The sequence below is a fragment of the Cygnus atratus genome, chromosome 2 (assembly GCF_013377495.2).
Source record: "Cygnus atratus isolate AKBS03 ecotype Queensland, Australia chromosome 2, CAtr_DNAZoo_HiC_assembly, whole genome shotgun sequence".
Lineage (NCBI taxonomy): Eukaryota > Metazoa > Chordata > Aves > Anseriformes > Anatidae > Cygnus > Cygnus atratus.
The window spans coordinates 108695154-108704668 of NC_066363.1; the positions used below are offsets into that span (position 1 = coordinate 108695154).

At 36.5% G+C, this 9515-nt stretch overlaps 1 long non-coding RNA gene across 1 annotated transcript in view; it reads left to right on the forward strand.

Moving 5' to 3' along the window:
* LOC118256834 (uncharacterized) overlaps positions 1-8215 on the forward strand; it is a 180665-nt gene extending 172450 nt beyond the window's left edge. The window contains exons 5-6 of the long non-coding RNA XR_004781365.2: positions 218-295; positions 8129-8215. This is a non-coding gene — a long non-coding RNA (uncharacterized LOC118256834). The remainder of the gene's footprint in view (positions 1-217; positions 296-8128) is intronic.
* The last annotated feature ends 1300 nt before the right edge of the window (positions 8216-9515 follow it).

The window sequence follows — 9515 nt, forward strand, 5'->3', positions numbered from 1 at the left end:
GAATAAAGAAATACAATAGCACAAGAAACACCAGAATTTAGTCCAGCTTAGTTAGAGAAATGTGTCTTTCACCCTTTTCTGTTGTTTTCAAAACACTAGTTTAAAAAAAAAAAAAAAAAACAGTCTTGCAACGTCTATACTATATAACCCTGGATGTTCCTTAGAATGGAAATTTTATTAAGAATTTCCTCTTTTTTTTTTTTTTCAACATGCAAAGGACTAAGAAGCTTGTACTGCAGTATTTGATGTGCATTTGTGAACAAGGTTCATGGCATTAAATGCCAACATCTAGAAGGTATTTTTCAAATGCTTTCTTTTTCCTCTGTTTTAAGCAACAATGTTTTTCTTCACTGAGTTTTCTCCCCAGTGTATTCTTTTTGCTTTTTTGAAAAGGAAACTCTTTGTTGGGTCTTCTATTTATATTCCTTCCCCTTGGCCTGGAAGTCTCTGAAATATCAACCTGTTTGGCCTTCTTTGTCCTTTCCACCATTCTGTCTTTTCAGGAGTAAGGGCATACAGACTCAGTACTACTAGTCACTAAAATATTTTCTGTTAAACAAAAAGCTTTCCTGAGTTTGTGTCTAGTCACAAACACTTTTTTTTCCTACTTTCTTCATCCCACTAGGGATGATTCTTACCCCAGAAAAAGAAAAAAAAATTTTGCTTCATGATTTTTTTCCCATAGTCTGAACTAACAGCAAGGAAGTCACCTAGCCTGTACTGTAGGGTTGGTTTTGCAGAAGATAAGAGTATTTGCACAGAATCATTGAATTGTTTGGGTTGGAAGAGATCATAAAGATAATTTAATTCCAACCCAACATGGGCAGGGACACCTTCCACTAGACCAGGTTGCTCAAAGACCCGTCCAGCCTGGCCTTGAACACCTTCAGAGATGGGGTATCTACAGCTTCTCTGGGCAACTTTTTCCAGTGCCTCACCACCCCCATAGTAAAGAATTTCTTCCTAATATCTAATCAAAATCTACCCTTTTTTAGTTTAAAACCAATTCTTCCTTTTCCTATCAGAAGAGCAGAGTAGACGTGGACAATCACCTCCCTTGACCTGCTGGCCATGGTTCTTTTGGTGCAGCTCAGGATATGGATGGCTTTCTGGGCTGCAAGCACATGCTGCCAGCTCATGTTGAGCTTCTCATCAACCAATACCCCCAGGTCCTTCTCCTCAGGGCTGCTCTCAAACCATACTCTTCCCAGTCTGTATTTGTGCTTGATATTGCTCTGGCTCATATGCAGGACCTTGCAATTAGCCTTGTTGAACTTAATGAGATTTGCACAGGCCCACCTCTCAAGCCTGACAAGGTCCCTTTGGATGGCATGCCTTCACTCCAGCATGTTGACTGCACCACTCAGCATGGTGTCTTTGCCACACTTGCTGAGGGTGGACCCAATCCCACTGTCCATGTCACCAACAAAGATATTAAACAGTGCCAGTCCAATACCAGCCCCTGAGGAACACCACTCGTAACTGATCTCCACCTGGACATTGAGCCATTGACTGCAATTCTTTGAGCACAACCATCCACCCAATTCCTTACCACCAAGTGCTAAAATCAAATCCATGTCTTTCCAGTTTAGAGACAAGGATATCACTGGGAACAATATCACAAGCTTTGCACAAGTCCAAGTAGGTGATGTCAGTTTTCTTCTATCCACCAATGCTGTAGCCCCAATTGCAATTGTTTCTGCCTATTACATAGTAGAATTGAGGATTGCCTTTTCATGAAAAAAAAAAAAAAAAATTAAAGGAAGCCTGTGTTTCCTGTTAGGCAACAGAAAGTCCAGTTATAATAGAGGAATATCTAGACTGCAGGAGGAAAAAAAATTCCATATGTTTCTTAAAATAGCCTTCTTCATAGAATACAACTTAGTGTAGAAGGTCTGTTGGTTTCCAAAAGTGCAGTGGACCATTTTTAAACCCCAAGTATTTATAGATCCAAGAACCACCTACAAGGCAGAGTATGCTCTTCTGGTTGTTTGTAATCATCTCTCATTTAACTGTTGAAATAATTCATAATTTCACCTTTTACATTACTCATATGTAATGTTAGACTGAAAAACTGTTCTATGCAGTTTTCATAACATTTGTGTAATAACTGTAAATTTGCACACCATATTAATTTCTAGTAGGAAATATTGCTATCAAGTGTATGATATATGGTTTGTTCTGATAATTGTATAACTTAATAGAGCGTATTTGGGACAGATCTGCAGGGCACTGGGAACAAGGTTATGGTGGTCCATTCCATGAAGTTTGCTCTGCTTGTGCTTAGCACGTGCTTTTTTTGTTTTTGTTTTTTTTTTTTAGTTTGTTTTTTTTTGGACTTTCTTGGTAGGAGAGCTAACGTATGTGAATGTACAGGTGAATTTAAAAGGTGTTATACCATGGTCACAGAGAAATTCACCTCTAACTCGAAAAATCTGCATTCTGTAGAGTTAGAATTTCATTATTAATGTTTTTATACTGGTATTTTTCTTATTGGTGTTTTTTTCTGATTCCTTTAGAGAGCAATAGCTATGTGATTACTAAAGCTGTCGTAAATATTTGTACCCTTAGTAAATGCAGAACAAGTTATAATTTGGACCTAAAAACAGGACACCTCAGCAGTTTGTGTGCACGCTGAATATCTACTACAATTCTTGACAACAATTCCAAAATAATTATTTCTGCATGAATAAAGGCATCTTCCCTTTGCATTTGTAACTTGGCATTTATTTTCTTTGTGTCTATTTTTTTAGGAGAAGTCAAGTACAATTGTTTTTTTGTTTATTTGTTTGTAAACTCTGAAGTGGCAGAAAGGCAAGGAAAAAAACATTGATTTACAGATATTATATAATGTATACCTGTAATGTGTACAGCTATATTATGTACAGAGTCCTATTTAGGTCATAGTATCTAATCCTTTCTAATCCATCCTCTCCTTCCTATTTTCCATAATGACACATTTTAGATACCAAATGTCACACTTCTGCAAGATGCAACCAGGCAACATGCCTGCTACTATATTTAGTACTTTCACAAGTCCTAAGTTAAATGCATACTTCTATAATGTATTTATTAAAATAAATAAATAAGAAATTCAAGTGAAAATAGTTACTGGATAACTCGGCGAATAAACTGAATGAGGTGTAGGAGTCGCACGCAGCCTTTTCATATTGACTTTCTGTTAGATTAAGGATTAAGTGTGTCACCTTTATTGGTTGGCTGCTCCATTTCCAGTGAAGATAAGAACCTACTTTTAACTGTTTCATGAGATGAATGATTCTCTTTGATGGGCTGTAAGACATTAATTGGACAGCTTGGTAACATTTCCTTGCAGGATGAAGTCTTCTGACAACTGTTAAGGTAAATTCTAAGTAGAATACCATCCTTGTTTTGTCAGTGTTTTTCAAAACCCAGATACTTTAAAGGCTATTTATAATAACTGTACTTTGATAGTAGGGAGATTCTTTATGAACTTTCTTGATACATTGCGTATTTCTGAGAAAATGCTTCAAAGTATCAGTTGTAATTCCTTGAGTTCTACCACTGTTCATTGACTTTCACTTCATGTCTTAAAGAGGTTTCTCTACAGTAGTTCTACCTAAATGGACTGTTAAAGTTCAGAGCCGCTGAATCATGCAGGGCAAGCATGTTTGAGTATGTGCCATGCAAGTTAATAAACAAGAAAGTTTATTCAGGCAAAGAAAGCCTTGTTTCATAAGGAAATTATCAGAGAGCTTTTTCAAAGCACAACTGCTTTGTTTCCACTTCACAACTTCTTAGGTTGTGATTAATCAATTAAGAAAGTATTAGATAATAACTTCTTAGATGGGTAATTATTAATTAATAACTACTCTGCAACTACAAATTGCTATATATAGGAAAACATAATCTGGAGCACACAGTCAGTGAAAACAGAGTTGGTTGAGTAATACTACAGTGCCATAGGCAGAACTAGGAAAGATCTGGAGAAGGAGGAGAGGTGAAAAAGAGAAAAGAAAACTTCTTACCTAATTAACAATTTTTTTACAACCTTTAGTCCTCATTAGGTTCTCAACTTCCATTTTAGTGAAAAGTGTCCTGTTTAACATTAATGTTTGATAGGTGGATCATACTGGGAAGGGACTCAGTCAGGAAGTTTAGTGATAGGACAAGGGATAATGGTTTTAAACTAAAAAAGGATAGATTTAGATTAGGTACTAGGAAGAAATTCTTTACTACGAGGGTAGTGAAGCACTGGCACAGGTTGCCCAGCGAAGCTGTATATGCCCCATCCCTGGAGGTGTTCAAGGCCAGGTTGGATGGGGCTTTCAGCAACCTGGTTTAGTGGGAGGTGTCCCTGCCCATGGCAGGGGGATTGGAACTAGATGAGCTTTAAGGTTCCTTTCAACCCAAACCATTCTGTGATTCTATGATTTTATAATTCAATGATACTAACATATTGACAGAGCTACTTTTTTAACCAGTAAATGCAAAGATGAAATAAGTAAGGTTAATTTAAGTGTTCATGTCAAATATAATTTAGGTGGTAGTTATTCAATACAGATGTTGTTTCCTGATAATTCATCTTTGCAAAATGAAAAACTGACTAAGAGAGCCCATTTCCTAAAGAAAAGAAGAGGTTATAGCATCCTAATATGAAGAATCCTCATGTAAAAGTAAAGTGGCAGGATCACAGCAAATATAATAGGGCCTAAACATTGATTGACATGAACTCTTGTCAGGAGAATTTATTAAAATAGTCAGTCTTCACAGTTTAGTACTTTCATTGCCACTGAATGAAACAAATTTGCTCTTAAGTCACAATCCCTGTTTCTTAGGCATTATAAAAGCCATGTGCTGACATTCTGCTAAGGCATGAATGTCGTTCCATGTCAGTATATTTCTCTTCTATACTTGCATGGCTTAAAATCAAAGAGTAAGTGAAGGCCATGATAATTTTAGTGTGTCTGATAATTTTTAGGAGGAAATTACATCTGTATCAAAAAGAGGAAACACAGACACAAAATATGCAAGAAATCCTCAGGACCTTAAAAATCTTAAAATTGTTGCATAGTTTCTTTCTCAAAAAGGATACCTGTGGTAGTATGGTACATTGGTAGTAAAGTACAGCATAAATATTCAATTTGTTTCTGACAGAAAGGTAGAAAGGTAAGGAAGATGATGAAAGAAATAATTTATACAGTTTACCATAATTGTATATTTTTTTCACATGTGACAGTAACATAACATTACTGTATTTGTATGTGTTAATTGCATTAACTTCCAGGTTAATCCACATTAACAACACAGGAGGAACAAAGTCTCAGCTGAACTCTTCTTCTGTCTTTACTAACATAAAATTTTCTTTCTCTGTAGAACGCAAAGAGGTGTTCCCCCATATTCCAAATCCTCTTTGTCTATGTGAGACAAAAAAAAAATCAGTTACTAATACAAAAAAAAAATTGTAAAGGCCAACAAATCTCTTATTTTTCAGCTGTCAGGATCATTTCCTCACTTCAGCACAGGGGAACTCTGTCTCATTTCTCATTCTGACTCTAATGTTTTCTGGACATTTTTTTTGCTCTTGCCATAGCTCAAGTCAAGCATGGCCTAAGTTGTCTGTGCCTTTTACTCATGGTTCGATATTCATTTACACTGATGTAAGGGGTTTCTTGTGTTATCTTATGCTGCAGTTTACAAGAGGAGTTGCTGTTAGACAACATATCTACAGTATTTGGAGTACTGTGTTCCATCCAAGCATCTTAGCTTCCCTCACGGCTCTCCTCAAAAGTTACCTCTGTCATAAAATAGACATAAAACTTTATCACACAAAATTTAGATGGTTGCTAGATTGTTATAACTTATGGTCAGTTAGGCACTATATACACACTAAAGCTGTATAAACAGATCATCTTTATTTTTTTCTCTCCTTACATTGTCTTATGCTCTTATTAAATCTTTAATTTTAAGGGCAGTCATTTGCTCTCTGTTTTTCTGTACCCTATCATACTTGGATGTTGAAGTGACTGAAGCCACCTGTTAATAATGCTGATTTTTGTCCAGGGTGTGTTTCATTGTTCCTGCACATCTTGATTAGCTGCTCTAGGCTAAGAGTTTTGACAGCATGGGGAAGTGGGAAAGGACATGAGCAGTGCTCTAAGAATCATATGCATTTAGTATCAGCCTTTTTTTTTTTCCAATTTCCTTCATTTTCTGTCCCTTTTGGTGTTATTCAGTGTCACCATTTCCTCAGTTTAAACTTTCATTAATTTCAGGTGCTCTCTCTCTCTTGTTCAGATAGCAGAGCTCCTTTGACTACTTATGTGATTTAAGCCTCAGTTGGGCTTTGTTGAGGGATTTGAAATGGTGTACATCCAGTGAAGATGTGGAAAGGCCTAGGGAAAGCCAATGAAAGCTGTTCAGTTCCTATTCATTCAAATCCGAGTTAGATGAATCAAGCATGTGCTCTTATCATTTATGAATAAAGGCCATCTGGTCTTTACAAGTTTATCCTTGTCTCCCTTCATAGTGCATTTTTTCTTGAGTAAAGCAGGATATAAATGTTGCATTGCATGAAAAACAAAATTGTACAGCTTATTTACCATTGCCCTCCTGTCCATGCAGTTGTAATGTTGACTAAGTACTAATGACACAAATTTAAACTGTAATGAGAAACACTTTGAAAACACCAGTGAAAACCTTTTAAATATTGTGAATCATTTTGTGCTTTTGAGATGCTTAACCTGTACAGTTATCAAAAGTGATAGAGAAAAAGAGAAATTTCAAGAAAATAAATTTGGTTAAAGCGTTTTGGTTTCAAAACACAAAGCTGAAAACAACTTTGAGTTCATTTCATTTGTTTTGGAATGAAAGACAGGAAATGCAGACAAAAATTACAAATCTTGTGAAAATTATGATTTTCAACAAAAAGTCACTCTTATTTGAAAAATACTGACAACTAATTTTTTAGTGCTTTTTGTGTTCGTATTCCCTTTCTGCCACAAAATAATAAAAAATAAAGGCCCCTGCATGGTAAGAGGAATACTAGTAAATACTAGGTGAAAGGTGCAGGGACATCCTGCCTCCATGTCAGCCTTATCTGAAAGTGAGTGGCATGTTGGCAGATTTATCCACGTCCATAGCGAGTTTGACATCAGTCTGTCTCCATCCACCCCTGTAGGTATGTATTTTGTCCTGGTATGTCTGACCCACACAAGAACTGGTATTGTGTGGGGAGGAAGCTCAACTGTTTGGAAGAGAGTACCTTAGACTGGGGAGATGTCTGTCCTAATAGCTGCTTTGCTTTTGGTCTCAATGAGCTCTAGGCAAGGCAGCTTGCCTTCCTGCACTCCAGTTTCCTCAACAACTAACACAAAAGTGAAACACTTGAAGTTTGGCTGCAGAAAATGCCCCATAAGAGCTCTCTCATAACTGCTCCTGTAGAGCACTGGACTCTATGAGTCCTGATGAAAATGAGGACTGTGCTCCCCACATGCAACCCGGCAGTGGACAAGGCAGAAAGGCTACTCAGACCCAAAGTCACTTTCATTCTGGCAAATATGCTTGCTGCCCTGGCACCAGAAGTAGTTAGTTGTGTCTATGACATAGCACCAATACTTATCCTGAAAGTATAACTTCATGACAAGATGACAAGAGAACACGCATTTTGATAGCATTTTGTTTCTACTACTTGTGAAGGAGTTTCTGTATTTTTCTCACTCATGCCAGCTTTTGCTGTTGAACCCTGGATCCAGCCTGGATCCTCAACCCTGGATTCTTAAATGTTTTTCATTTAATGGTTCTGCATCTGCAGGTCTTTTCCAGAAAGCTTGTGAGAATATGATGCTATGAGTGTTATATACTCCTGCTCTGGCTGGAAGTGCATGAGTATATTATTTACAGGGGTATTTTAGTGTACCCAAAATGTATTCATACAAAAGATATATTTTGCTTATGAGATGCCAGAAAAAAAAATTATATATATATATATAAAAGATTTAAATATTTGCTAGGAATTTTCTAAAATAGATATTTTAGAGATGTTTAGTCTGTGTTATGTATGGAACTGGAAACATTGTCCTCACCATACAGTAGTTTTTACTATTAACATACACAAAGTCCAAACTAATAACCTATTTTTCCATAGCAGGTAGGATAAAGAAGCTTCTGGATGTACAGTTTTTTCAGTGTCATCACTGCAAGATGAAGAATATTGATGAATGAATGAGCAAAGATTGATTTGCTAATTATGATGAGAGAAGACTGCAAGAATTGTCTTTTGTTTTGCCACTGGGCCTTTCTATTAACAGTTGAACAACAAATCTGAAAAGTGACAGAATTAAATCTTAGTAAAATAAATTGAGATTTATTGTGTAATATTAGTTGTTTTTCTCTTCCTCATAATTTGCTGACTGACAGAAGTCAACCAAACAGTCTTCTGTTTTCCAGGAGTTTTTAAACCCACAGTCCTTGGATGCTCAAAGTCAATAGACAACTATAGGAGTCTGGAAAAAGAGACTGAGAAAAATAAGCTTCTTGTCAGTAGGCTTATATGTACTATATGGAGGGCTGTACTTTCCCATAAAGATTTGTGGCATTGAAAAATATTGAAAACCATGGCTCAAAAAATGAGAAAGGTCATTTGATTATTTTTATTTCTTTGCGTCACCATATGATTATTAGATTGTGGTTTTTTTGATTGTTTGTTTGTTTTTTAATGGAAGACCAGATCTGAATCATTTTTCATATTCTGGAAACTTCTGCTGCCTCTTGGCAAAATTACTGAGGCCTCATTTGGACTCTTGCCGAGATGCTTCTGCCTGGAGGTGAAATGGATTGTATGAGTCAACTATCTCTTTAATGATCTTCTGTTTATTAACAAAGAGCATACAGAAAGCATATTTTTTTTCTGAATGCAGGAAGAACAAACAGCAGGCAATTTCCTTGCCTGTAATGCCATCACAGCCTTTTCAGCCTGCCCTTTGTACCATGGATTTATTTTTTAACCTCTGTACAAAGACACATATTCACAACTTCTCCTTTAGTTCTCTGTGGCCTGACTCTTGGCTTTCGGCAGGTGGTGAATTCTGAAGCTACAGTTTTATCATACAAGGTGTTCAATAATGGTGTGCTTAAAGGAATTTTTGTCTATTTATTATTATTATTATTATTTTTATTATTATATTTTTTTGTCTATAAGACACAGTTTCACTGAACTAAAAGTTGACTTCACTGTGACACAGCACTGGACTGAATACCTAAGATGGGTAGGGTGGGTAGGGTAGGGAACTCCTTAAGTTGGCTTTAACACTGAAGAGTTCTATAATGTGGAAATGTGCCTTGCTGTTGCTATGGATATAATGACAACACTATCTTACAAGGTTAAAAGTCTGTTTAGCCCTGTATGCCATAACCTGTCTTCATCCATGAGCAACAGCAGCTACCACGGGAAAACAGAGGACAAAGCACGCAGTGGTAGAGATTTCTCCAAAATTTTATCTCAGTCCCTAACAGGTTAATTAGTTAATTAGTGCCCA